The 27,285-nt window shown below is 53.3% G+C and overlaps 2 long non-coding RNA genes across 3 annotated transcripts; one reads left to right on the forward strand and one right to left on the reverse strand.

Annotated features, from left to right (window-relative positions):
* Positions 1-3,936: 3,936 nt before the first annotated feature.
* Positions 3,937-17,384, forward strand: LOC132657478 (uncharacterized). Of its 2 annotated transcripts, XR_009595754.1 has the most exons (5): positions 3,937-4,010; positions 5,662-5,800; positions 7,035-7,118; positions 7,386-8,035; positions 12,906-17,384. It is a non-coding gene; the product is annotated as an uncharacterized LOC132657478 (long non-coding RNA). The 2 variants fall into 2 exon arrangements; XR_009595753.1 differs by lacking the exons at positions 3,937-4,010; positions 5,662-5,800 and having other exon boundaries at positions 6,592-8,035.
* Positions 17,385-20,073: 2,689 nt separating this feature from the next.
* Positions 20,074-26,529, reverse strand: LOC114118841 (uncharacterized). The gene is made up of 2 exons (XR_003591980.3): positions 26,346-26,529; positions 20,074-24,869 (listed from the first exon to the last, which is right to left on the reverse strand). It is a non-coding gene; the product is annotated as an uncharacterized LOC114118841 (long non-coding RNA).
* Between the last annotated feature and the right edge of the window lie 756 nt (positions 26,530-27,285).

Consider the following 27,285-nt stretch of genomic DNA (forward strand, 5'->3'; position numbering starts at 1 on the left):
GACGACCAGACGGTAAACACGTCTCACAAAAGCCTGGCAGCACCAGGACCTCCGGCCCCCCTGCCCCTCCCCCACGCCGGGAGTCATCACGGGTCTTCCTGGCCCTGCCTGAGGCCCAGAGATTGTGATCAGGACACTGAGGCAACATCCTGGGACTTACTGCAGTTTGGGGACCTCTGTGCACCAGCATGCAAGACCCAGAGCCAGGTTTTTCTGAGCCCCAGAGGGCTTGAAAACAGAGAGCTGTTCCTCCCCTCTACCCCAGGGATTCTGAGTCAGTATGTAGGTCTGGGATGAGATCAGAAAATTTACACATTTTTAGGCAAAGCCGATGCAGCTGGTTCAGGGACCACACTTTGAAAAGCACTGCTCTAAATCTCCAGAACTCACCCAAAAGAGAGGCCGTATGTGTGGAGGAGCTTCCCTGGTGGCTCAGACAGTAAAGAATCTGCCTGCAAGGCAGGAGACCCGAGTGCAGTCCCTGGGTTGGGAAGATCCCCTGGAGAAGGAAATGGCAGCCCACTCCAGTATTCTTGCCTGGGAAATCCCATGGACAGAGGAGCCTGGTAGACTCCTCTTTGCGCGGGATGGCAAAGAGTTGGAAACAGCTGAGTAACACACATATGTGTGGGAGCCTCTCAAACTGGTTGAGGAAGCTGGCAGCTTGAAAGCAGCCATGGTGGGAGTATTCACACCTCGAAAATCAGTGAATGCTACAGACCAGAGCTTTTTTTTTTTTTTTTTTTTGACAGGGATCTGGTTAATAAACGTTTACCGGGGCACTGCTGGGTAAACAAAGGGCAGTCTTTCTCCTCCTCTTTGCTCCAAGACTGGCATGCTGTGACTCAGGAACAGGACAGGAAAACTCAATTAGAATTCTTTGTGCCTCCCTTTCATTTTCTGTAAATTGGAAATAACAGCATCTCTCTCACTGGGTCATAAGAATGAAGCAAGAAAATAACTATGAATCATTTAGCAAAGTACTCAGCACAGAGTAAGTGCTCAAAAACATTAGCTATTATTATTGTTACAATCCTTTGGATTATAGGGAATCTGTCCTTTGTCCCTACAAGATTATAAAGTTCTATGTAACTGTACACCCGGGAGAGGTGGAAACCGTGCCATTCGGGACTTCACAGACTTGTGGCCTGCTGGCACATGGTCCTCCTTCTCTGGGGACCACCCCCCCCAACTGCACACAATGAGCCCCACCCAGCCTCTGGCTTTGTGCATGCAACACCCTGGGCCACAGCTGCTTACAACAGAAGCGCTCTTTCCTGGGAACTTGGATCTGGAACCCAGAGCTGGCCCATAACTCACCACCTCAAGGTTAGTGGGGCAAGCAGGCTGTGCCTGCAGCCAGAGGGCCCGAGGAAGGGCTGCAGAGAGGAGGGCGGAGCAAGTGGGAGGAGGCAGTCACGGGAGTGAGGTGGGGAGAGTCCTGGGGACGCCCGCTTCTGAACCAGGGCTTCTCTGCAAGTTCTCTCACCTTGCCCCGAGCCTGTATCCTCTAAGCTAAGGTCCATGGTCCTGTATCCTCTCGGCCAGGGTCCACTGTAGCTTAAATCAGATCAGGGTGGCTTCTGTTAGTTGAACCTGAGAGTCCCAACTTCTCCCCTCACTGCCCTCTCTGTATGCCCACACCTGCCTCAGCACAGGCATGGGGCCCAGCGCCAGCTCGGCCCTGCCCACCGCGGGCCCTGGGCAGAACTCAAGGCCTCTCTTCTTCCACCTATTCATTCCATGTGAACCTGCGCGGGAGCAAGCCTCCTTCTGCATTTTCCCCATTGTGTGAATAGAAATTAATATTCCCAGCATCACCTAGTCAGTCAAATCACCTACTCATCCCCTGCTTAAGACCCTTCAGCACCTTCCGGGGCTCTTCCAGCCGCCTTTCCTGCCCTGGAGCCGCTGCCTGAGTCTCCCAGTCCCACCTCTGCTCTCACCCCTGGACCCTGAGTGACAAGACCCACTGGCAGTTCCCTAAGACCCTTGTGCTCTCTCTGACTTCCCTCTGCATAAAACAGAATTTCCGCAAGGCTACAGCCAACTACTGTTCTTCAAGCCCCCTGCCCCTCTGATGTCGCTTCCCCTGGGCCATCTCTCCCCAGTGCAGCCTTGTCTGCCTACCCCTCCCTGGACCGCTCAGCCTTGTTCACCTCCCTAGCATCACAGCCCTCACAATGCCCTGCTGGTGTGCCCACCTCCTCCGCCACCCCGCGAGTTCCCAAGTGCAGAGGCCAGGGGCCGGCCCCCCGTGTCCCCAGCTTCCACACTATATGTGCTCAGCAGGTATTTCAGTTCATGTGGTGACCTGAGAAAAGTAGGCTCCAGAAACTTGGGGGCCATCACCGTCATCCATAGCGACCCTCCAGAAAAGCAAGTTTTCCAGAGGGGAGGAGAGCAGAGGAAGAGGGGAAGGCAGCCCTGAAATGGGCCAGGCAGAGGCCACTGAGGAATCTGCTTGTAAGGCAATCAGATAGAGAGCTTTCTCTCCTGGAAGAGAAGCCGCAGGTTGCAGAAAAGGAAGTTGGCAGGAAGGAGACAATGTGAAGAGTAGGGGCTAGAAGCGCAGCATCTGCAGGGGACAGAGGAACTCGAGCCCTGGGCCCTGGACTCCCCTTCGTAGACCCTGGCCTCACACCGTGAGTGCTCCCTGGAGGCTTGGGCCCCAGCGCTCGCGGACTTGCTGGTGGCTCCACCACAGGATGGACACATGTGTCTAACCTGAAGGAAGGTCCCTGTAACCTAACCTAAAGGAAGCTGCTGGCAAGCTGCTGCAAATACAGTTCTCTAGGGGCTCCCTTGCCCTACTCGGCCTGCTACGTATGCTGCGTGTGCGCTAAGTCGCTTCAGTCATATCCGACTCTGTGCCACCCTATGGACTGTAACCCGCCAGGCTGAAAATTCTGCCCATGGAATTTTCCAGGCAAGAATACTGGAGTAGGTTGCCATTTCTTCCTCCAGGGAATCTTCCCGACCAGGGATCAAACCTGTGTTCCTTACATCTCCAGCATTGGCAGGCAGGTTCTTTACCACTAACTCCACCTTGGACTTCTTGGTGGCTCAGACAGTAGAGTCCACCTACAATGAAGGAGATGTGAGTTTGATCCGTGGATTGGGCATGTCCCCTGCAGAAGGGAATGGCTACCTATTCCAGTATTCTTGCCTGGAGAATCCCATGGACAGAGGAGCCTGGCGGGCAATAATCCATCGGGTCACAAAGAGTCAGACATGACTGAGTGACTTGTACCTCACTTCTCATCTCAGCTTGCTAAAGCCCCTCTCTAAAGCCAGCCCTGCTTGAAGGCCCTGGAGAGGGAATGGTCACATTGCCCAGTGCCGGGCAGGACGTCACAAGGCCCTTGGCTTCGCCCCCTGGCTCCAGGCAGGCTCCTCTGCGAGGCTAGCCAGAGGGCCCGGTGGCTCACCTCCCTTGGGCACAGGTCCCATCACAGCGTTGCTCCAGTCACAGACGTCATTCCCCAGTGACCGCAAAGGCAGGCTACAATTTCTCCCACAGTGTGGAAACCCTAGTCTCTCTAACCCCTGGGGAAGCTCTCCCAACCAGCTGGACTGAATGCTGAAGTTGGGTCGCTGGCCCATTAAACTCCCAGCCCAGGAAGTCTATGGTGTGAGGCTTCCGTGTAATCTGTGATCAATTCTCAGGGCTGCCCAAGAAAGATATTTTATTGGTTAGACATTAGGACTTTAATAGATGATTCTACTGAAGTTGGGTATACAAGAAGCTACCAGAGTTTAGAGACAGCCTACATCACCTGCCTTCTCCAGCAACTTAAGAACTAGTTTTACTGTTGAGAGCTTATCGTCTAGATGGGCAAAGAAAATGGATGTGCATTAAATAAAATTGTGGAGTTCAATTAAACATTAACTGGAGTGGTGCGTGCTGATTGCAACAGGACTGTAATGTAGCTCACAGAGACAGTTCTTTGTCAGAGACTTCACGGAGTAGGGAGACCAGAGCCAGGCCTGCAGTGGGGAGGATTCGGGTCAGTGGAAAAGAGCAGGGAGGTGCTCGGGGAAGGGGAATTGCAGCCATAATTGCCTGTCGAGTACGCAGGAGAGGAGGCCTGGATCAACCAGAGACTATACTTTAAAGACAGGAATATAAGATTCAAGACAGGGTCAGGGGTGTGTGTATCAGGAGGCAGAAGTGGGGGCAGTTAGGAGGCACCTGTGTGCCCCAGCTCCAGGAATTTGGGCTGATGGAAATGATGAAAAGAAGGCACGGCAAGGGAGGCAGAGGACTGAGGGGCCGGGAAGGAGCTGAGGAAATTTCCAGCCATCTCTGGCCACCAGCAGGCGTGGGAGGCTGACTGGAAGCCTGAGGGAGAGCTCGTCCCTCTGGGCCCACATCCTGCTGTGGTGGCAGGCACCCCAGCAGCCCTGCTGATCTGGGAGGCAGACAGGTCACCTGCTGCCCTGTGTGCCCAAGGTGGCCAGCCTGTCACAGGCCCCTGGGAGCCACTGCAGGGCTGTGCACAGGGAATGGCAAGTTTCAGCACTTCCACAAGCATGCTGAGGATAGCTGCTAGGTGCAGAGCACCTCGGGGGAACAGAGACAAGTGAGGTGGGCTTCCTGCCCTCCAGGGACCCCGTGCAGGGGAAGAAAACAGAATGTGGTGAACAGCAGTGAAGGAAGGCCGGGTGGGCTGCGTTCAGGGCTGTGGGGGAAGCAGGGAGCCCAGTCCTGACTGGAGAAGTCATCTCAAGGAGGGCTGGGATGTGCACACCTCAGAGAGTGAATAAGAGGCGTTCGCTGCCTGGTGGAGGAGACAGGCAAGGGGACAGACAGGGAGGGAGAGATTCCAGTCAGAGAGCAAAGGCCGGTCAGGCAAGGGGGTGCAGACTTTCCGACCTTCCCACAGGAGGGTCCGGCGGCCTTGTGAGGGCGGCTGGGGATGGGACAGAGGGTCGAGGCAGATGCTGGGCCAGGACGGGGGAAAGAAGGGCGGTGGGCACCCGGCTCCAGATGTCAGGGCATGAAGAGGAGCCTCGGGCCCGCGGACGAGGCTGCAAACAGGAACCTCTGCTCCCAGTGTGGAACATGCTCCAATTCTGTGGGTGCACGGGGAAGGGCGTGGTGAACTCTGCCCCAGACCTGGGGTGCAGGGGATCTGGAAATTTATGTGGGCTGGGCTGGGCGCCTTGGGGAGGTGTGCAGGTTTCCTAGGTTGAGGAAGAGGGGCTTTCAGGCTGAGGAGTCAGCATGAGACAGGGGTCGAAGCTGAAAAAGAGCCAGGCACGGGGAACAGCAGGGTGGTGTAGCCGGAGCTGTGGGCTGTGTGTGAGAGAGACAGACAGACAGACAGAGATACAGAGACCACAGGCAGAAACAGAGAGAAAGGGAGAGCAAGAGGCAGGGAAAGACAGCGAGCTTGGAGGTGAGGCCAAAAAGAGACTGGGGGCCTCTGGGAGGCCTTCACCCACCCTCCCAGGGGACCCAGGCATCACTCTTAGGCAGTGAGGAGACCCGCAGCGCGCGAAGAGCTGTGTGTTAGAAAGTGGACTCTGCCTGGAGGAGAATGGAGGGAGACAGAGCCAGGAGGCAGGAAGACGTGAGAAGGCTGGGGCACTCCCAGCTAAGAGAAGGAGACTTCCCTGGTGGCACAGTGGATAAGAATCTGCCTGCCCACCCAGGGGACACAGGTTCGATCCCTGGTCCGGGAAGATGCCTCGGAGCAACTAAAGCGTACGAGCTGCAACGACTCCAGAAGCTGCAACTACTGCAGCCCGCTTGCCCTGGAGCCCGCGCTCTGCAGTAAGGGAAACCAGCGCGGTGAGAAGCCCTTTCGCCATGACTAGAGAGCAGCCCCTGCTCATTCCGACTAGAGAAAGCCCGCATGCAGCAATGAAGCCCTGGGGCAACCAAAGACAACTATGTTTTAAAATAGAAATATAGGAAGGTCTGTGGGGAGGGCAGGGTTCGAGTTCTGTCTCAGCCATTTTGAGTCTGAATTTTGCGGGGCGACGGCCAACAAGAGGCAGAAAACGCTGGAAATTAGGGCAGAGGTCAAGCCTCTGAGGAACACAGACTCCAAGCCCAAATGGGACGAAGAAAACCTCTAGGGGTTTCTACAGCGGTCATGTGCGGGGTGACCCTGGGGCAGGAAAGGCGATGCCCTGGGGAGAGACTCAGGAGGAAGGAGGGTCATTGGTGAGGACGCAGAATGTCACTGACCCTGGAATAATGCGGGTGTTTTAGTGTCGGAGACGTGAGGAGGGGTGGATGTGGATACTGCTGAATTTGGGGTGGGGGAGGGACATTGTGGGCAGGATTTCTGAGCCAGTGCCCCATGCTAAGTGGGGCACAAAAGGGCACAGAGGAAGGGCGGGGAGGCTGAGCCTCTGGGGGGCACCCAGCCCCCTGCCCCCACTGTCACCGTGACCCCGTGTGCCGGGGACGCAGGACTCTGGTTCTCATTACCGAACCCCATCCCCCACCACGGAAGCCCCTTTCCCACGAGCCTCACTCGCTGTTTCCTGGTGATTCCTGGAAATAACCAGGAATAATGCGGGCTGGGACCTGGCAGGACTTCCAGGTGCATGTCCTGCTGTCCGCAGGCCGGGAGGTCTCTGAGCAGAGGGGACCTATGTCTCCCCTTTCCTATTCCCTGTCTGGGACAGGCCCATGTATGCCAGGGTGGCAGGCGGGCAGGCCACGTGGCACTCCGTCTCTCCGGCAGGCAGGGGGTGTCCCAGATCCCATTTCTTCCCGGCAGGAACTGAGGCTCGACCTCACGGTCAGGCAGACCTGTGACTGCCGCAGACTTCCTGGTTGGACGCTTTCCTGGTTGGTCCAGGCGGCCCTGCAGCTCCCTGCTGCCTGTTTACCTAATCTGCTCCAAACAGATGAGATTCCCCAGGGGTGGGTTCGAGGTGAAGGGACAGGAAAGGGTTGTTTTCATCCAGACCCGCTCAGCCCACCTGTCCCAGAGTCTCTTGCATTAGCAAATGTTTTCTGGTTCCTATGGCAACCGAATCCACACAACCCGGATTTGTTATTGTTCCAGGGGAAAAAAAGGGAAGGGCCACAGCGAGGTCTGACGTTGGTGTGCCGTCCATCAGCCAGGCAGCTGAGTCACTACCATGGTCTGGTGAGTCCACGGAGTCACCTCCCTGTGGTCTGAGGCACCCTCTGGCCTTCTGGCTTTGGCAAGAGGCTGGTCTCTCATCTGCATGTGTCAGCAAGCGTGGGTAACTGGGCACCCTGGCGTGCTGAGTCCTGCCTTGGGCACCGCGATGACTAGCAGGGGTAGAGAGAGGGAATTTACCGAATGAGGAAGAGTCCTGCCCTCCGAGGTGAGAGCTCGTGGGGCTGGGGACACATTCCCTGTTCTTACAGAGCACACATGTATTTACAGCTTCGAGGGCCACCTAGGAGTTGATGTGCATCACAGCCTTAGCCAAGTTGCCTGGTTGCTCCATGCGTCAGTCTCCTTATGTACCAGGTGGGGAAGCAGGTTCTTGCTCATGGGTTGATAGGGGAGAGAAATGAGACACCTTCAAGTCCTCCAGGACTTTGAAGTCCTCTAGGAAGGAGCCCCTGGTGGCTCAGGTGGTAAGGAGTCTGCCTGCAGTGCGGGAGACCCAGGTTCGATCCGTGTCGAGAAGATGCCCTGGAGAAGGCAATGGCAACCCACTGCAGTATTCTTGCCTGGAGAATCCCATGGACGAAGGAGCCTGGTGGGCTGCAGTCCATGGGGTCGCAAAGAGTCAGTCACGACCGAGTGACTTCACTTTCACTTTCAAAGTCCTCCAGACCCTCCTAGTTTCCACAAAGGAATCAAGAAACATGCATTTTTCCTACTGCTGATCGGCCAGATGCTGGCCGCACGTCTCGGGACCACCTGGAGGGCGAGGCAGAGGAAGCACCCCGACTCCCTGAAAACAGGTACCAGCCCCCCTCGTCATGCAGCCGTGGGTGCAGCCACCTCCATTCACCCCCACCAAGGACTGGAATGAGCGGCTTCACCAGCTTAGACCTAGAAGGAAACAGCAAGAAAGTGAGCAGGTGAGCCAGAGGGGATGGGTCAGCAAGCATGTGGGGACAAAGGAGGAGCCAGGAGGCAGGCACCCCAGAGAGACGGTGCTCTGGCCACCCAGACCCGCTCCGGTCTTCGAAGAATGCCCTCTCTCTGAGGCCGTGCTGGCCAGGAGCCTTCTGATGACAGCCTGGCCTTCTGGATAGAATTTCCCTCCAGAGAAAAGGTGTCGATGGGTGAACATGGCTCTCGGGCCCCCCTGGATGGTTGTGTCCTCACTGGGAGTGGCTGAATCATTCGGTTGTATTTATTTATGCTCGCCATGGCACGCAGGTCAGCCCTGAGCCCCGTCACCTCACAATGTCTCACCAGCACAGATTTCTAGCTTACAAAGTGGAAATTCAGCCCTTGGAATGGGATGACCACAGAAAGGAACTACTACCCAAGAGGCATGCAGCCTTCCCCCCGGGGAGTCCCATAAGACACCCACTCTGCAGAGTCATCTGACGGCCCCCCTCTTCCTTGGCATATTCCACGCTGACCTCTGCCAGGTGCCACAGCCAGGCCAGCTGACAGCTGCCTCCCCCAGGCTGGCCCTACGCAAGGCTTTCCAAACTGGGGAGCAAGACCATAAATGAGTCATGGAATGAATTGAGTGGGTGAGGTGAGCATCCTTAATAATTAGCCAGAATCGGGTCACATGTATCAGGATGCCCCACGGGGAGTCAGGGTGAGTGTTACTAAATGCATATTATGTGTTTGTGTGTTGTATGTATGAGCACACATGTGCTGCAGGGATACAGCAGCAGGAAGATGGCACATCTGACTGGGTCACTTGTGGGCATTTAATAAAGGAACAATTTATAAAGACATGGGTAGGATGTAGGGAAGTCACAAAAGCTAATGTAGGGCCAGATCTAAGAGTTGTGGGGCTTGGTTATCACCCTCAGACTTGAAGGCAGAGGTGGTTCCAGGACTTGGAGACAGAGAGAGCGGTGTGGTAAAGGCTCAGACAGGAGCTGCGGTCACTGACCCAGGGAGAAGGCCAGCTGGCCTGCGGCAGTCGATAGGGAATGAATACTTAGCGTCACTGCCCTGCCTCTTCCCCAGCTCCTGCTAGGCAGTCCACCAGCTGGACCCAGCAAAGCCTGAGGGCCAGCAGCCACGGACCCGGCCCACGAGTGGAAGAGACCAGGACACAGGGCGTGCATGGGGTGCAGTGCAAAATGCACGTCTGACTGTGAGTCTCAGGGAATTAAGTCATAAAGACCCTGGAACCATCACTTCCAGGAAGAGGTGAAAGGTTTCTGAATAGCCCCAGGTCCGGGCTCTGGGTGGCAGCTAAGACCCATGAGGAAGGGGTTGCCCTGTTCTTCCCTGCAGCTGGGACCACACCTGCCCTCCACCCCCCAAAGTGCCAGGTTGGAGATGCCCAGCAGTGGGGCTGAGCACAGCGTCCGCAGTCTGGGGCAAAGGTCACGGGCGAGGAAGGGCAGGCTAGAGGAATGGTGGGGAGAGAGGAACAGAGGGCCCTGTGGTTGGGACACCCACGCCCGGCAGTGGCCTCAGCCCCTAAGGCCAAAGGGCAGAGTTCTATTTCTGGCTCCCGTGGGAACAGGAGACAATGGTCGTCTTGCTTTCCACAGGCCTGCGGGCGGCTCGCTGCTCCTCAGCTCTGTGTGGTTGTTCTAGACTCACACAAAACCGCCTCTGAGCCTCGTTTCCACGGGCCACACTGCTGGGGGTGTCACATGCCAGCCCACATGTGGGGTCACATGCTGGGGACTTCACGCCGTCATCGCCAAGTGTGACCAGACTCCAAGGCTGAGTCTCCTGACCCCTGGCCCATCCTCCAGGAGCCCGCCTGACACCTACCTTTGGGTACCCGGTTCCCAGAAGACAGACTCTTCTGGAAAGAAAACAGTTTCCTCTAATGATTTTTTTTTTAATGACAACACTGTCTATAATAACAGAGAACTCTCACCTCGGCCTTGCTGTCTCCTTAGGCAATAGAAAGCCACTCTGCCTTCCCAGACCTGGGTCCCTCCCGGCTTACTCATCAACACGTGGAGCTAAGGTGTTTACTTGAGAGTTAATAAGGTAGAGAGCATTTTGCCCTTTGAACAGTCCTCCTCCTTCAGAATTTCATTTCCCTCAGCCGCATTCCTGGTACCGGTCAAGGTTGGACGGGAGTCTCAAGAACACAGTGAAGGTGGTGCCTGCCCAAACTAGCAGGATCCTGGGTCAGACCCTGGTGTGAGATCCTGAAAGCACCTCCCCAAGGAAATGGCTTGCCAATGTCATCCTTTTAAGTCAACCAAACAGAAAGTGGTTGCTTGAGTATTTCATCAGTCCTAACCGAGTCATTATTAAACCATGCTGCTGAGTCACTGCAGTCGTGTCCGACTCTGTGTGACCCTATAGACGGCAGCCCACCAGGCTCCCCCTTCCCTGGGATTCTCCAGGCAAGAACATTGGAGTGGGTTGCCATTTCCTTCTCCAATGCATGAAAGTGAAAATTTAAAGTGAAGACGCTCAGTCGTGTCCGACTCTTAGCAACCCCATGGACTGCAGCCCACCAGGCTCCTCCACCCATGGGATTTTCCAGGCAAGAGTACTGGAGTGGGGTGCCATTGCCTTCTCCATAAGTTAGAGGAAAAGGAAGGAAAGTCCAAGAGGATCAGGGTTTTCCCAACATGATGCTGGTCAGTTTGGACCATGACCTGTGGCAATGCCTGATTAGCATCCCTTTCAGTTCAGTTCAGTCCCTCAGTCATGTTCGACTCTTTGCAACCCCATGGACTGCGGCCCGCCAGGCTTCCCTGTCCATCACCAACTCCCGGAGCTTGCTCAAACTCATGTCCACTGAGTCGGTGAGGCTATACAACTATCTCATCCTCTGTCGTCCCCTTCTCGTCCCACCTTCAATCCCTCCCAGCATCAGGGTCTTTTCTAATGAGTCAGTTCTTCGCATGAGGTGGCCAAAGTACTGGAGCTTCAGCTTCAGCATCAGTCCTTCCAATGAAGAACCAGGACTGATCTCCTTTAGGATGAACTGGGTGGATCTCCTTGCAGTCCAAGGGACTCTCAAGAGTCTTCTCCAACACCACCATTCAAAAGCATCAGATCTTCAGTGCTCAGCTTTCTTTATGGTCTAACACTCATATCCATACGTGACTACTGGAAAAACCATAGCTTTGACTAGATGGGCCTTTGTTGGCAAAGTACCATTTCTGCTCTTTAATAAGCATCCCTTTACTGTGTCTCATTATTCTTCACTGCTCTGCCATGGTCCCTGTGGTGCTAACTCCCTCTCCATGTCCTGCACTTCCAACCTCAGGTGGTCAGTGGTTGACGCTCTCTCTCAATAACTTGAGAGCACAGCTCTGTCTTATTCACCTCATGTTGTCCCCACTGACTGTACCAGAGTTTGCAAAACTCTCCATGAAATATGTCTGGGGTGAAAGAATGCATTAAACATTCATTACAGCTTAGTTTAATGATGTGGAAAAAAATTTAAAGAGTTAGCTGTGGCTTTCTAAACTTATTTTTTAGCATTGAATACTTTGATTCCAAAAAAATAAAATCTAACACAAGCCCCCCAAAATAAAAGCAAAGCAGGACACCCAAATAACGTTTCCAGGTCTAACAAATAGAAATGACAGGTATACAGTTAAGATTGAATTTCGGAAAAATAAATAACTTCAAAAGGTTAAGTATATCCCAAATATTGCATGGGGCATACTTATACTAAAAAAATTTTTTTTCGTTTGTTTGTCTGATGTTCAGACTTAACAGGGTGCCCTGGTTGTGACTGGTGGTCCTCCACTCAGGCCCATGCACCCAAGGGCGCCCTGGGGCTGTACAGGCAGGTTGAGGACCCCTGTGTTAGGAAACACGGTCTTTCTCCCGCGCTACTGTCCTTCTCCCGCATCCGGAGCTCCTCTCCCCCTGAGCAGGGCAGACGTGTCCTTCCCAGCCCCTCTGCCTGCACTCCAGGAGTCTCCATGGCCCTGGGCTGTGACAAAAGACTGCTCTAAGAATGGGCTCGGTTTCCTGAAGCGTCAGAGTGCTGTCAGAATCATCGGAGAGGCAGACAATGCTGGTGACAAACGGCGAAGCCAGTTCACACGACAGTTCCGAGCCCAACATAGATTTCTGCACACCTGGTTTTCACCCAGATCCTGACTTGCCCTCCTGCCGCCTGTTCTGGGAAGGCACAGGATGGAGCTGGGGTGGTTCCACTTCCCGCTTCTTGCCCCCGGCCAGCTCCTTCCTGGGTGAACAGAGGGGCCACCACGTCCAAACCCGTCGCCCCGGCTCTGCCAGGTGGACACTGGCGGCCTCTGGGAGCCCAGAGCAGAGCTGATCAGGGGAATGGTGCATCTCCCTCTCTTAAGCACTCCCCTTTCCTGAAAAAAAAAAAAAAGAAAATAGAGTGAAGGGGCTCCTGTAGAGTCAGGTGAACTCCTGAATGCCTTCCAGAACTAGCTCGCCCTGGAGAGGGACTAGGAGGACCTCAGTGGATGCCGCCTGCTGAATTTTGCCTGCCCACCTTGAGCCCTCTTCTCGGGTAGCTAGTCCAGCAAGTGGCCTTGGTGCGGGGCAGACAGTCCTCCAGGCCCGGTATGACCCAGACTCGGCCCATGGGACGCTCTGCCTTGGGGCCTTGACCCTCGGGGGAGAGAAGGGCAGTTAGAAGGGATGCTTTAGCACCATTTAGGACATCACCGGATGTCCCCCTGCAGCTCTTTGGCCTCAGGCTTCCCAAACACGCAGTGCTTTCTGAAAATAGAGACACTGGTGAAAATGGGGGCAGAAGTCATGAGCATCACTTCTGGGTGGAAATGGCATTAAAATCCAGTTCCTAATTCACCACGCTTCCCCCTTCTGTCACAGGAGCCAGCAGCTTTCCAGATGGTAGCCACTCCATCAGCCTGGATCTGGCGTGAGGACTACTCAGAGAGGAGGATCACTCAGAGAGGAGGACCACTCAGAGAGGAGGCCCAAATAACTCCAGGTGACCTTTCGGAGTAAACACGAAAGAGACGTTTGTTGCATCAAGCCACTGAGAAGTTGGGGGTGTTTGTTACTGTAGTGTAGCCTCTCCAGTCCTGACTGATGGCCAGGCAATGTCCCAAACCTCCTGAATCTCAATCACCAAGGAAGCCCACACTGAGGCATTTTTCCAAGTCCCACTCACAGGCAGATTTTGGAGATCAGCCAGGTTTGGGGACCCCCACTTCACTCCACACTGAACTGTAGTGACTTGAGTGGCAGCCCCCTAATATATTGCTACACTCTAATCCCTGGAACCTGTGAAGGTTACATTATTTCAAAGAAACATCTTTGTAGATGTAGTTAAGAATCTTCAAAGAGAAGATTAACCAACAAGTAGGACAAATGTCCTTATGAGGGGGAGGCAAGACAAGGAGAGAGAAGGTCCTGTGAGACAGGCAGAGAGTGCCATGTTGCGGCTACAGCCAAGGAATGCCAGCTGCCACCAGAAGCAAGACAAGCGAGGAATGATTCTCCTCTAGAACCTCGGAGGAGGATGTGGCCCCGGGGACACCATGACTTTGGACTTCTGGCTTCCAGAACAGTGAGAGAATGCATGTCTAGTGTTTCAAGCCAGCGAGTCTGTGGCACTTTGTTACAGCTGTCTGCGGACAGACAGTGCCCACGAATCCTCAGGGAGCTTCCAGTCTCCCAAGGGAAAATGGGGCCGCACCAGACAGGGCCGGGCAGCAGGAGCAAGGCTGACAGAGCTGGGCTGACTGCTTGGGAAACGAGCTCTGGAGGAGGGCAGGTTTGAGCAGAGGTCTGGGGGGATCTGCCATGCAGCTTAGTAGAGACGAAGTGGGGTTCAGAAAGGGACTTGGAAAGGTGAGGACCCCAGGATGGGGAACTAGCAGGTTCTCCAGCACAGAGGAGCAGCCCAGGCCGTGCTGGGGATCCTGAATGGAACAAGAGGGCTGGCAAACTTGGCCTGGAAACCCAAGCTGGCATTCCTTCATAGCAACGTTTATAAAGCCAGAATGGTAATTTGAAAAAGTGTCTCTGATTTCAAAATAAGCCAAAATAGTTAAATTCAAAATTGTATCTTTGCCCTGACCACAACCACAAATATATATATTGTGTATACACACACACACACACACACACACACACACACATATTTGTATAAGGTATGCTAAGTCACTTCAGTTGTGTTCAACTCTTTGCAACCCTTTTGACTGTAGCCCGCCAGGCTCCTCCCTCTATGGGATTCTCCAGGCAAGAATACTGGAATGAGTTGCTATGCCCTCTTCCAGGGGATCTTCCTGACCCAGAGATCAAACTCAGGCCCCTTACTTCTCCAGCATTGGGAGGCAAGTTCTTTACTACTAACGCCACCTGGGAGGACCATTTGTATTTGTATATATATTTATAGACAGCCAACTCATTGGAAAAGACCCTGACGCTGGGAAAGATTGAAGGCAAAAGGAGAAAAGGGCGGTAGAAGATGAAATGGTTGGATAGCATCACTGATTCAGTGAACATGAACTTGGCCAAACTCCAGGAGATAGTGAGGGACAGGGTGCTGCTGTCCATGGGGTCACAAAGAGTCGGACACAACTTAGTGACTGAACGATAAGAGCAACTTTTATTTATATAATACAGAGAAAAAGAGACCAAAAATAAGAAAATTGAGGGATAGACTCAGGAATTTTTTGTCTTATTTTTTTTATTGTTATTGAAGTTTCAACACTTTAAAAAACAAAAGAAACCCAAGATGACCAATTTGGGGTTAATATAGAATTAATGAGCTACTGAGTGTTCTTGAGGAAGGGTGGGGTGGTTGGGGGACGAGAAAGGGTGATGAAACGAATGGTTAAAGGGAGCCCGGGCAGTCCTGTGCTTTAAGGGAGCAGACGCTCGCTACACTCGACTGCCCTCTAGTGGCCAAATCCGGGAAGCCAGTCAAGCGTTTCCGAACTGCCTCCTAGACAAGGTTGGGGTCAGAGCATGGTGGGAGCGCGCAGAAGGAACCCTCCGGCGCCCCGGTGCCAGGGAAAGCCTCCCAGAGGACACGATGCTTCCACTGAGCCTGGTGATTCTTTATAAGGGGGCCAGTCCAGCTGTTAGGGCCCTGACAGGGGATGAGGAAGGGTATGGCTTGAGCCTATATCACATCATTTGGGAACGCAAAACATTTGGTAGGGTGGGGAGCAGGCTCCTTCAGGATGGGGAAAAGTAAGGCTGGGGAGGGGAGCCAAGGCTGTGCCTCCAGGAGGGCTTGAAAAGCATCATACACAGTGTATGTATGTATTTATATACAGCCAACTCATTGAAAAAGACCCTGATGCTGGGAAAGATTGAAGGCAAAAGGAGAAAAGGGTGGTAGAAGATGAGATGGCAAGGTGTGCAAGGGTGTGAGCAGGGGTGTGATCCAGGGACGAAGGGAGGGAACATCTTCAAGTCTGCCCCTTAGACCATCATTCTAGCAAAGGTGTGGAATCTGGGATGATTGTAGTGGAGTTAGTGGAGGACGGAACGCACACCGAGGCTTGAGAACCCTCCATCTGAAGCTCTTTGCAGTCCACCCCTTCACCCCCTGTGCTCTCTCCTAGGGGCTTACAGGACTGGAGACGTGGAAAAGCGACAGGGAACTGAAAGACAGTTAATTGTGAAGATAAGCACGGAAACTGGTGACCCAGCAGAAACGTGCTCTAGAGCAGCACGTTTTGGTGACTACTATTTTGGCACCAGGGGCCAATTTCCCGGAAGACAGTTCTTCCGCAGACCTGGGGCAGGGGGTGGTGGGTGCCCTGGAATACATCCTCCTAAGAGGGGGCTTTGGGGGGAGTGGTTTCGGGATGATTCAAGCGCAGTACATTTATTGTGCCCTTTATTTCTGTAATTATTACATCAGCTCCTCCTCAGATCATCAGGCATTAGGTCCCGGAGTTGGGCACCCCTGCTCTGGACAATGACAGGTCTTATATTAGTCTGTTGAGTGCTGTTGAGCCTGAGGACCAGCCTGCTGACTCTGGGTGGGAGCATTTTGAATCCCCACTTTGATCTTTCTTGGTGCAGAGCTCTCTGTTGCCATGTGGCATCGCTAGGGATTTAACACTCGCCTTCCATTATACTCCACTTAATAGGAGTTGCTCTCTGCTTTCTGCTGCCTGTTGCCAGCTGATGGCTGTTGTCATTGTTTGCTTGTTGCTCTTTAGTCACTAAGTTGTGTCTGACTCTTTGGTGACCCCATGGATATAGCCCGCCACGCTCCTCTGTCCATGGGATTTCCCAGGCAAGAATACGGGAGTGGGCTGCCTTTTCTTCTCCAGGGGATCTTCCTGACCCAGGGCTTGAACCTGCATCTCCTGCTTGGCGAGCAGATTCTTCCACACTGAACCACCAGAGAAGCTGGCTGGAGTTGGAGCCTAATTTGGGAGGCCAAGGCAGCTGCCTTCCTGTGTAGCATCAACAACTGGTGTATTGATTAGGTCACAACCCTATCGACTAAATACGTTCTCATTTTACAGATGAGGAAATCAAGGCACAGAGCGGTGGAGGGACAGCCACAGTCAAACAGCTGAGGCGACAGGGCCAGAAGTGGGAGTCTGGCTCCTGAGGCTCTGCTCTGAACCACTTGCCCTTTAACCATCCTTGTGTTGGTTGCTCAGGGACATGCAGAACCACTCTGAGGAGTGTTTTGCCTTTAACTGTCTTCTTTCCTATTCTCCACCTTCATTCAAACTGTTTCCCACTCCCTGGAGGTTATTTAATGGCTAAGTGAATCCTAATGAAATATTAACTAGATGAGAAACACCTGTACCTTCTCCCCTGAAACCTTCCCTTCTGCTCCGAGTCCCAGGGTTTGCAGAAGGCTCATGGGTGCTGACTCCCCAGGGGGATTAATGGGAGGACACAGCCTCTGACTCAGGGAAACTTATGTTCAAAGGGAGTCGAGGTGCATGAACTATTCAGTTTGGTGCTTTTGCTCACTATCAGCGTGGTAAGCTAGTGTTTTTTAAAGCATGAGTGGTTGCACATTAGTGAATCAAGACGACAAGTTAGTGCGTCTCAGGTCATGCTATATTTAAATGAAATTAACAGTGAGGCCTAGCGTGCTGCAGACCACGGGGTCAAAAAGAGCTGGACACGACTGAGCGACTGAACTGAACTGAAATTACAGTACCACGTGCATTTCATGTGATATGGTTAAGTATTGTCTTGGGAAATTTTGTTTTAGTTGTGTGTATCTGTGTATGAAGGCATGCACACACTTGACTACGATATAAAATGTATTCTTTCTTTTAAAAGATTTTTTGATGTGGACCATTTTTAAAGTCTTTATTGAATTTGTTATAATATCGCTTCTGTTGTTCATGTTCTGGTTTTTGTTTTTGTTTTTTTGTTTGTTTGTTTGTTTTGCCCTGAGGCATGCGGGATCTTAGCTCTCTGACCAGGGGTTGAACCCACACCCCCTACTTTGAAAGGTGAGGGAAATTCCTAAAATGTGTTTCTTGCTGTGAGTTCAGTCAAAAACGTTTAAGCACCACGTATATATTACCAAACATTTTTCTCCTCTGGTTTCACAATGCTTGTTTACAAGAGTTTTACAACCCATGTTTTGCTCGAGTTAATATGAAAGTAGTTCCCATCAGCCAGTCTACACCACATAATAGATGGGAGGCAGGGTGGGGGGGTTGCTAACGAGCCTGTGGAGGGAAACTGTTGGCCACAGAGCTGGGTTGCACCCCTCAGCCTCCAGAAGTGCCCCTCAGATGACAACCCAGCACCTCACCTGCTTAACTTCACTCACCAGAGCCTCATCAAAACTCTGAGGCCTGTGAGCCTGGTAATTGTCTGAATTAACACAGCTTGTTTGGAGCCAAACTTAAGCTATATTTTCCTAGTGCATATTTGTCGTTAAAATCCTGGAGTGGATTGCCATTCCCTTCTTCAGAGGATCTTCCCGACCCAGGGACAGAAGCCGGGTCTCCTGCATCACAGGCAGATTCTATACCTTCCCTGAGCTACAGGGGAGTCCTAAAATCCTTCTATAAGATCCATATTTTAAAAATCCAGTGTATGAATTTATCATTTAGTCTTCCCTGCTTCTCATCAACCAGTCCTGACCCATTTGTAGGACTTCCTCCTTGCATCCCAGGCAGGCACAGACCCCCACAGATGAGTGGATGGAAGGGTGGTCCAGCCAGCCTGGGTGCAGCAGGCCTGCTTTGGTTGCTTCTCGGAGGCCCCTCCCCTGCCCCTGCCCCTGCCCCACCCTGCTAAGCCCCCACCCCGCTGCACTGTGGGGCCCTGAAACTGGGTCTTTATTCAGGGAAGACAGCCTTCTCCTATAGGGCGCCCAGACCCTGGGGTCACTGGGATTCCCTGTGCTGAAGCCAGGTAAGTGCTCACACGTCTGCCATGCACTCACCTTCTCTCAACAAACTGACAGTCCTGACCCACCTTCTGGGCAGGGTGGATCGGTATCAAAGTTAGAACATGAAATCAGACAGCTGGGATGCTCCTCTCAGATCTTCCACTGACGAGATAATGCCTTTGGGCACGTAGTTCAACCAAACCAATGTTCAGCCGCCACACCTGTGAGACAGAGGCTGCTAATAGCACCTGTTTCATCCTGTTGCTGGGAGGGTAAAATGACGTCACACAGGTAAGGCATTTGAGCCCCACACTTAGCAAACAGTCAGTGCTCACTGTGTGCTGCCTGCCATCCCGTACTGGTTCTGATTGCTACAGTAGTCTTCCGGGCAGCCTCAGGGCAGCTGTGCATCTGAGAGCCACACAGGCCCCTCCTGGTTAATTCCCAATATCTGTTACTCGGTCACCCACTGACTTTCCCACTATCAACCTCTCGATTCCCACAGGGCCCTTTGTCCTCCATTGCTTTCTCACCTCTTGGCGGCCACACCCGCCTCCCAGCTCCCCTCCCTCTGCACCCAGCCCAGCTTTGAGAGATGCTGGCTCCTCTGTCTTTCTGTGGTATGAACAAGACAATGTGGGGTGTGGTTGTGAGAGGCCCTGGGTTTGAGTCCTTGCTTTGCTACTTCCAGTCAGGAAGCATGGCTGTTTGGTTCAAGTAAGTCAGAATGGGCTGGAGAGGGGTCTTGAGTCTGAGACTCTGCCAATAGGGAGGGCCCCGCTGGTCAGGCAAGGCCCAGGGCCGACTATGTGTGACGAGGGCTCCCAGCTGCAGGGCGTCCAACAGACAGAAGGAACCCTGCCTCAGGGAGGAAGTGGACTGGAGGCAGGTGGTCAGTCCCTGCCACCTCCTGGACAGGGCTCAAGGGAGCTTGAAAGGGTCAGGGAACCCACTGTGGGAACAGGGCCTCCGTAGGGGAACTGAGGTCAACGCCCAGACGCATGAACTGGGAAGGTCTTGTTTTTGTGGGAAAACTTGGATGTACACCCAGGGTCACCATCTCCAGAATCCACTTGGGGACCGTCTGTGAGCAGAGGCGCCTAGGGACGTGGGATTGATTGGCTGTAGCGGTCTGCGCTGGGCCCCGCTCTGGGCAGCCATGTGGAGAGGGCCTCGCTGGCCCCGGGGCTTCCTGCCTCTGGACTAGATAGGTGTGAACCAGGAGGGACAGGGTCAGAGCTGGGTTGGCTCCAGGGGAGGTGGGAGGCAGAGGCCTGGGGAAACAGCGTCACAAGGAAATATTGTGTTATCCAGAGACACGTGTCCCCTGAGCCTCCTTTAGCTCAGTTCTGTGAGATGAGAATGGTGATAATCCCAATAACCTAAGCCCTTTTAGTGTGTTACAGAGGTGAATGTAAGAAGTAGTTTGGAGGGGGTTCCCTGGGGGGTCCGTGGTTGAGAATCCACCTTGCAGTGCAAGGGACATGGGTTCAATCCCTGGTCCTGGAAGATCCCATATTCTGCGGAACAACTAAGTGTGTGTGCCATAACCACTGAGCCTGCTCTCCGCAACAAGAGAAGTCACTGCAATGATAAGCCCCCACACAGCAATGAAGTGTGGTCCCCGTTCACCGCAACTAGAGAAAGCCCAAGTATAGCAATGAAGAAAGACCCAGCGCAGCCAGATAAATAAACAAACATCTTTAAAAAAAAAAAAAAAAAAAGTAGTTTGGAAATAGCCGATCTAATGGTCTTATATTGTCATTACTGTCCCTCCATAAGAACACAAGGATTTACTACAAATCACTACACTGTAAACTGATACAACACATTGGGCATTCACAAAGTTCCCTGAAATCAAACGAGGGTTCTGAGCAGCAATGGCTCTGAGAATGGGCCCGGCTGGGGTGACAGCAGTGAGGGAGATAAAGGAAGAGAGTTACTTGGGTGCAAAACTGGCGACACAGCAAGGCTTTGAAGCTTTCTGAACCAGGTGCCTGCCCGCTTTGGTGCTCACCTGGTGTCCAGAGGTGGTACTGTCATGACTGAGGATCCCAAACTGAGGCTTCGCTGCTCTGAGCCAGTCTGGGGTTGGGGGGAAGGCCTTTGGTCAACATGGGCAGACCAGTTTCTTCTGTGGAGCTGGAGAGCTGGCTCAAGGCTGCTCCTGGATTAAGGAGCCTCCCCAAGAGAATGGGCATCATGCAGGCCCTTCCCTTCTGTTTGAAGAGATTCTGAGGGTTTACAGTTTTCATATCCCCTCATACACTTCATCCTCTGGACAAACCAGCCCGATTCTTATCCTATTTTTTTAAAAATGTTTGTTTTATTTATTTACTTGGCTGCCCTGGGTCTAGGCTCTGCCTGCAGTGCGGGAGACCTGGGTTCAATCCCAGGTTTGGGAAGATCCCCTGGAGAAGGGAAAGGCTACCCACTCCAGTATTCTGGCCTGGAGAATTCCATGGACAGTAGGGACAGACACACAGACACAACTGAGTGACTTTCACTTTTTCACTTTCCTGGGTCTTAGTTGTGGCGTGTGGGGTCTCAGTGCCCTGATCAGGGACCGAAACCAGGCCCCCCTACCTTGGGAGCATGGACTCTCAACCAGCGGGCCAACTGGGAAGTCCCTATTATTCCATTTGCAACTGCACAAATAGGACTCACTCAGAGTGATTTGGCTAAGGGCACACAACCAAGTTGGGACTAGAACCCAGATGCCAGAGCCCAGACCCGCCCCATCTCCCAGGCCATTTGGAGCTCAGTGTCCCAGGACTGGGGCAGGAGCCCACATCAGACCCCGGCTGACCAGTAGCTTGGAGGGCCAGAACCTGGCAGTTCCAAGCGCAAAGATGCGTGCCATCGGATTAAAACTGTGTCTGGTAGCAACATGTGAGAGGTATGTCCTTTCTTTTTTGCAGCTTTCTGTGCTGATCAGAACTTTTGTATAAGCAAACTTTACATTTATAATCAGGCCCAAGAATCATTATTTTTCTGGGGCTGGGGTAGTGTATAGCTGAGTGAGGTCCCTTCACCTACCAGCAGCTGCTCTCGTGGGCCTCATCACACCTGAGTCCCCTGAGGCTCTTTTCCTGATGACGGTCTCTCCAGTTCCCGTTTCCAGTTCTCTCAGCTCAGTCCCCTTTCTGGCAACCACAGCTGCCCTCCCCTGTCCTTTGAGGGTTTCCCAGCAAACCTCTGTACTCAGCTCCTTGGCGGAAGATGAGGGAATCACATGGCTGAGTGACTGATGTTTTCTGAATCATGGAATGGAAAGAAACACTATACACCAAGCCAGCACACAGGGCCTCTGTTACAAGCCTAGTAATAGCACGGTGTGGACATGATTCATCCGAGACTGCCTGGCATGTGCACACGCGTTGGAGCGAGGGCAGTGCAATGCCTGCCTTCTCCGGTGACAACAGGGCTACTTAGAGGGCAGCCCCAGGTCCCTCCCAGGCACACCACGGAGCCCAGTAGCCCTGCAACCCCCCGGCTCGGGAGCTACCAGAGAGGTATCTGGGGAAAGTCACAGACAGCAGCTGGGGGACAGGAGATGAAGAGGGTGGAAGACTTGGAGGTGGGGTGAGGACTGGGGGAAGGAACCAGACAGGCAGGTGTAGGTAGAATGTGGTCAGCCTCTCCTGACAACCAGGAAACAGGCTCTGACTTCTCCACTTCACATTCCAGAAACACACGCCAGGGCCCACCAGTTACGGGAGACACACACCCACCAATGTCAGAACACACCTAGCAAATAATTCGTGGACTCACAGAGTCCTTACGAAGTCCAGGAAGGTCTCAAGTCCTTGACCTCATCCTCCCGACAGCCCTGTGAGGACACCAGGGAACCCACGTGGGAAATGAGAACGCCACACTGGACATGAAGTAACTTGCCAAGGTCTCGCAACCACTAAAGGGAGCTATAGCCCAAGTTGTCTGGGTCCAGAGTCTGAGCAGAGTCCCTCCTACAGGCCAGGGACCACCCCTCACATACATTATTTTATTTAATTCTCACAGCAACGATGCAAAGAGGGATTATTAATGTTATTCCAGTTTTAAAGATGTGACAACTGAGGCTCAGAGTGGTCAAATATGTTTCCTGAACCCACACAGCTGGTATGTGGTGAAGTGGGGACTCACCCAGGTCTGTCTGACTCCAAAACTCATGGTCTCTACCAGGACATCTTTGTTTTCAACATTTTGCGGGGACAGTGCCCCTCTTTTCTGTGTCTCCTACTCCCCGACCTGTGGTTTGGGTTGGTTAGAGCTTGGTTATTCCACACAAGTTCCTCCCATGTTGGAGAGGAAGGAGAGAGGTGGTGCCCCAGGGCTAATGGACCGACTTCGCCAGGGGACACTGTGAGAGTTTTGTGGAGATGGGGAAGGATGATGGAGGTGCGGCGAAGCCAGCGAGCCAGCGGGCCCAGTGGCTCTCACCAGACTCTCCATCAAAATTCCCTTTTAGGAAACAGAGGCTAGATGTGGTAGAGGTCTGGGGTAGGGGAAGGGTGACTCCAAGGGGCAGCCAGGGCTCACCCTCCTCACATTCAGGGCCTTTCCCTGCCCTGTGGAGCACCTCCCCAGGAGTCCCCATGAAACCAGAAGGTGAACATGGGATCCCAAAGTCCTAGTCCATAAGCCACGTGGACAGATAAGATGTTGATTTTGTTTGGCTGGATTTATTGCTCTTCCTGTCACTTAAAGTGGATATCTTTTTTTCTTAATTAATTATTTATCTGGCCATGCTGGGTCTTTGTGGTTGTGCCTGGGCTTTCTCTAATTTTGGTGCGTGGGCTCTAGAGTGAGCAGACCTCAGTCATTGAAACTCTCAGGCTCCAGAGCGTGGGCTCAGTAGTTGTGGCGCTCAGGCCCAGCTGCCTTGTGGGTCTTCCCTGACCAGGGATCGAACCCATCTCCACTCCACTGGTAGGTGGATTCTCAACCGCTGGACCACCAGGGAGGTCCGAAAGTGAAAGTGAAGCCGCTCAGTCATGTCTGACTCTTCGTGACCCCATGGACTGTAGCCTACTGGGCTCCTCCGTCCATGGAATTTTCCAGGCAAGAGTACTGGAGTGGGTTGCCATTTCCTTCTCCAGGGGATCTTCTCCACCCAGGGATCGAACCCAGGTCTCCTGCATTGCAGGCAGACGCTTTACCATCTGAGCCACCAGGGAAGCTGGGGAGGTCCTAAAGTTGATGTCTTTAAGCAAGGTGTGAGTTCTCCAGTTTGCCACAGGCCCCACCACTCCCCACTGCTTCACACCATCCCACTCACTCAGGAGAGTTGCCATGTTACTCAGGCTCCTGACAACACTGGAGTCTGAAACCCTTGAGACATAATTTGTTGTCAGCATTTCACCCAGGCGGAAAAAAAAATACATGTGCCTCCTAGGCCAAAATGAAGACACTGAGGTGCTGGGAGGTCACGGTCAGGTTGCCCCTGAGCAGCTGCTCCTGGAATGTTCAGCTGGAGCTGGGGAAGAGCCCAGAATTTATTACAGTCACTGCTTATCTGGGGCCTGGACCCATGTAGCAGTATCCTGCGGCCGCTGTAACAAATGACCACAAACGTAGTGGGTTAAAACAACAGTTTATCATCTTACAGCCCAGAGGTCAGATCTCCAAAATCAGTGTCTGGGCTAAACCAAGGTGTCTACAAAGCAGCGTTCCTTTGCGTCGCTCTAGGAGAGAATCCATTTCTTCGTCTCTTCCAGATTCTGGAGGCAGATGTCATCATGGTCCCCAACATAAGGATGGGGAAACAAGCTCAGAGGGTTCAGTGATATTGCAGGCAGTTCAGAGGCAGAAGACACATGTAGAACAGGGGCTGAAGGGCTTGATGAAAAGACAACGTACAAAAGTATGAGCAGAGTTGGGGGACCCACAAGGGCCAATGGGCACCCAGAGCCTGCAAAGCAGGGGGCTGTTGCCGCTCTAGACGTCTGGGATCTGGTGTGTGCTGTAACCGAAGGAGACGGCTGCCCACAGGAGCCTCTGGGAGAGACATCTGCCACTGCCAAGCCCCAGTCCAGCAGGGAGGGCATCCAGGCCACATTCTCCTCTCGTCCAGCTGAAGCCAGAGGGTGAGAGAGCCCACCAGTGCAGCTTTAGGCCAGCTTCCGGGGCACAGAGCTGGAAGAGCCAGTGGGGAACAGCCCAGCATCTTCCCCGAGGTCATACAGTCTGTGCAGAACTGGCTCTGTTGTTGTTGCTTAGTTGTTAAGTCACATTCAACTCTTTTGCAACCGCATGGACTATAGCCCACTGGGCTCCTCTGTCCATGGGATTATCCAGGCAAGAATACTGCAGCGGGTTGCCCTTTCCTTCTCCAGGGGATCTTCCCAACCCAGGGATCAAACTCACGTCTCCTGCATTGCAGGCAGATTCTTTACCACTGAACCACCTGGGAAGCCCAGAGCTGGCTCTACGCTGGTTCTTGTTGACTCCAAGGAGGAGGTATCTGGTAGCGGCAGAGACACCTGGGGAGAGTTTGGCCTTTTGACTTTCAAATCATTTCATACTTCTGAGCCTCCATTCCAACTACTCTGCTAATTCCTCCCACCCCTCAGAAAACACTTCTGGGTTCAGGTCATCCACCCAACTCCACTGATTGATTTGGGCTCAGTTATTCCCAAGTGGACTCCATGTCACTAGAACTAGGCAATTCTAGAAAGCAAACTCTGCAGCAAGCACAAATTTATAAAGCCAAATATGCAGCCCACACTGAAGAGAACTGGCTTGAGATGACCCGTTGCTTTGGGTTGCTTTAGTCATTGATGCCCACTTGTGTGAAAAACCATGTTCCAAGTTTGTTGTGACACATGCTTGGAGTTAGAACTGGGGACATGTCAATGGACACACCCACAGGAATATAGACAGGTCAATGCGTATACTTGGTTTTGCCAAGTTAGGAATTATTTTATTGGGCCTAGCTTCAAAGGGGGCCAGGAGCCTTTGGCAGGCAGGGAGGAAAAGCTGCTTTTTCTTCCTCTGTTTGTTTATCTCTTGCATGGTTTTTTCGTGCAAGCACCAATGACCTCTGTAACACAAAAATGTTTCCAAGACATCTGGCAGTCCAGGCAGCCCTGGAGACACATGCAGCTCGGGACTCTCTGCTCTCCTGCCTCCCTGGTTCTGTGTAAGGTTGACAGGCCTTCTCTGAGTGGGCAGGTGAGGATGCGAGCTGGCATGGGCAGGGGAACAGGCTACAAAAGGACTTGCACGTCCACAGCTCCCTTTCTGGGCTGCAAACCTGTTATCTTGCATTCTTTCGGCAGCCACTCAAACTGCCCTATGCGGCTCCTGGACCCACACCCACGTCTTTCTCACCCCACCACCTCTCCTGTGTCCAAGCTTCCCCCCCCCCATTTCCAGCCTCCCACTCAGCTGTCAGTGCTGGCCAGGCAGCCCATGTCCTGCCCCACGTCCCCTGGGATGAAGGCTGGGTCTCATACCCACCCTGGATTAGGACAGGCAGGTAGGTTAGCGCCGCAGGTTGGAGGGTGGAGATAAAGGGATCCACGTCCTGGGGCTGACTCTGGAAGACCCAGTGTTATGCCTAGCAGAAAAACCCAGCTGTTCCCAAAGCCCCTCAGGGTGGCCAGGGACACCCACTCTCTGACAAAAGCCCTGAAACCCACACTGTAACAAGCATGGTGGGTCTGGCTGTGACCTCCCAAATAAACCCCTGCCCACAACTAAGCTGGTGGCTCCCCGGTTACTGTCAAACTCAGCTCAGGAAGACCAGCCTGGAGTGGGAGGTGACCCTAACGTCTCAGGACACCCCTAGCCTTCATTCCCGCCTGGGGACAGCACCCAGAGCCACAGAAGCACCTGGTATGTGAACAACACCAGACAATGTTCAAAACACCCTGAGCCCCACATGTAACCCCACAAGAAAGAACGTTCAGAGGCACCACTTCCATCTGCACAGGTGAGGGGGCTGAGTCACTTACCTGGGGCCCCAGGGTCCCAGGCTGCTGAGTTGGACCGGAGCCCATACCACTGGACTCCTCAGCAAAGGCTCTTTCCCTCAGAAAGTAGCACTTCCCGGGGTATGGGGTGCTCCTGGGACCCCCAACACCCCCAGAGTCTGACGGCCAGGGAAGCCTGCTCCATGTCTCCTCACCCTTCTGATCTGGCACTCGGGACACTGTGCATGCAGCTCTGAGCTCCCTGGGCACTGCCCTCTCCAGCTGACCACACGCGGTAGGCTCGGGGCTGCAGTCACGCTGTGACGTGGCCGCTGTGGGCACCTGCCTCCAGCCTCCAGCCCTGGTTGAGGACCTCGAAGGTCATTTGAACAGAGGAGGGCTGTGAGCTTAGGACAGGTGGAAAGTTTGCCAGGTTTTGAGACTGCAGAAGCATGTTGTTCAAGCGCAAGCCCGTTAAAACCAAAGGACCTACACTGACCGCCAGGAGGCTGGGTCCTGCCTCCCCCACCTCACCCAGGCCTCCTCTTGTTCCTCAGGCCCTGGGGCCATCTGCCAGGAACACGTAGCTCACATCGCACAGGTTTAAACACCAGCCCAGAGCCCTCCTGGTTGCATGCTCCCTGCCTTGGGGAAGCCTTGCCTGTTCTGGTTCAACGAAACCCACCTCTCTGCCCACCAGAGTCCCAGAAACCCATCCGGGGTGACCTCCCTGGGTGTGCCAGGCTGCAGGGGAGGGTCACGAGGAGGAAGGGACAGCTTTGGGATTCTTCTCCCGTAGAAATGCTACCTGGAGCACTGAGGTCCAGAGGAAGGAAGGAGAGAAAGGATTCTGCCCTTGGGTAGGGGAGCTCCCAGTCTGCTGGGGAGTGTGTAGAGGGTACAAACACACATCGGTGCAGAAGTCCAAAAGGGAAATCCCACAAAAGCAAACCCAGGCTCCTCTGGGCGTGCAGTCACACAT

Source organism: Ovis aries, chromosome 12, assembly GCF_016772045.2.
Source record: "Ovis aries strain OAR_USU_Benz2616 breed Rambouillet chromosome 12, ARS-UI_Ramb_v3.0, whole genome shotgun sequence".
Lineage (NCBI taxonomy): Eukaryota > Metazoa > Chordata > Mammalia > Artiodactyla > Bovidae > Ovis > Ovis aries.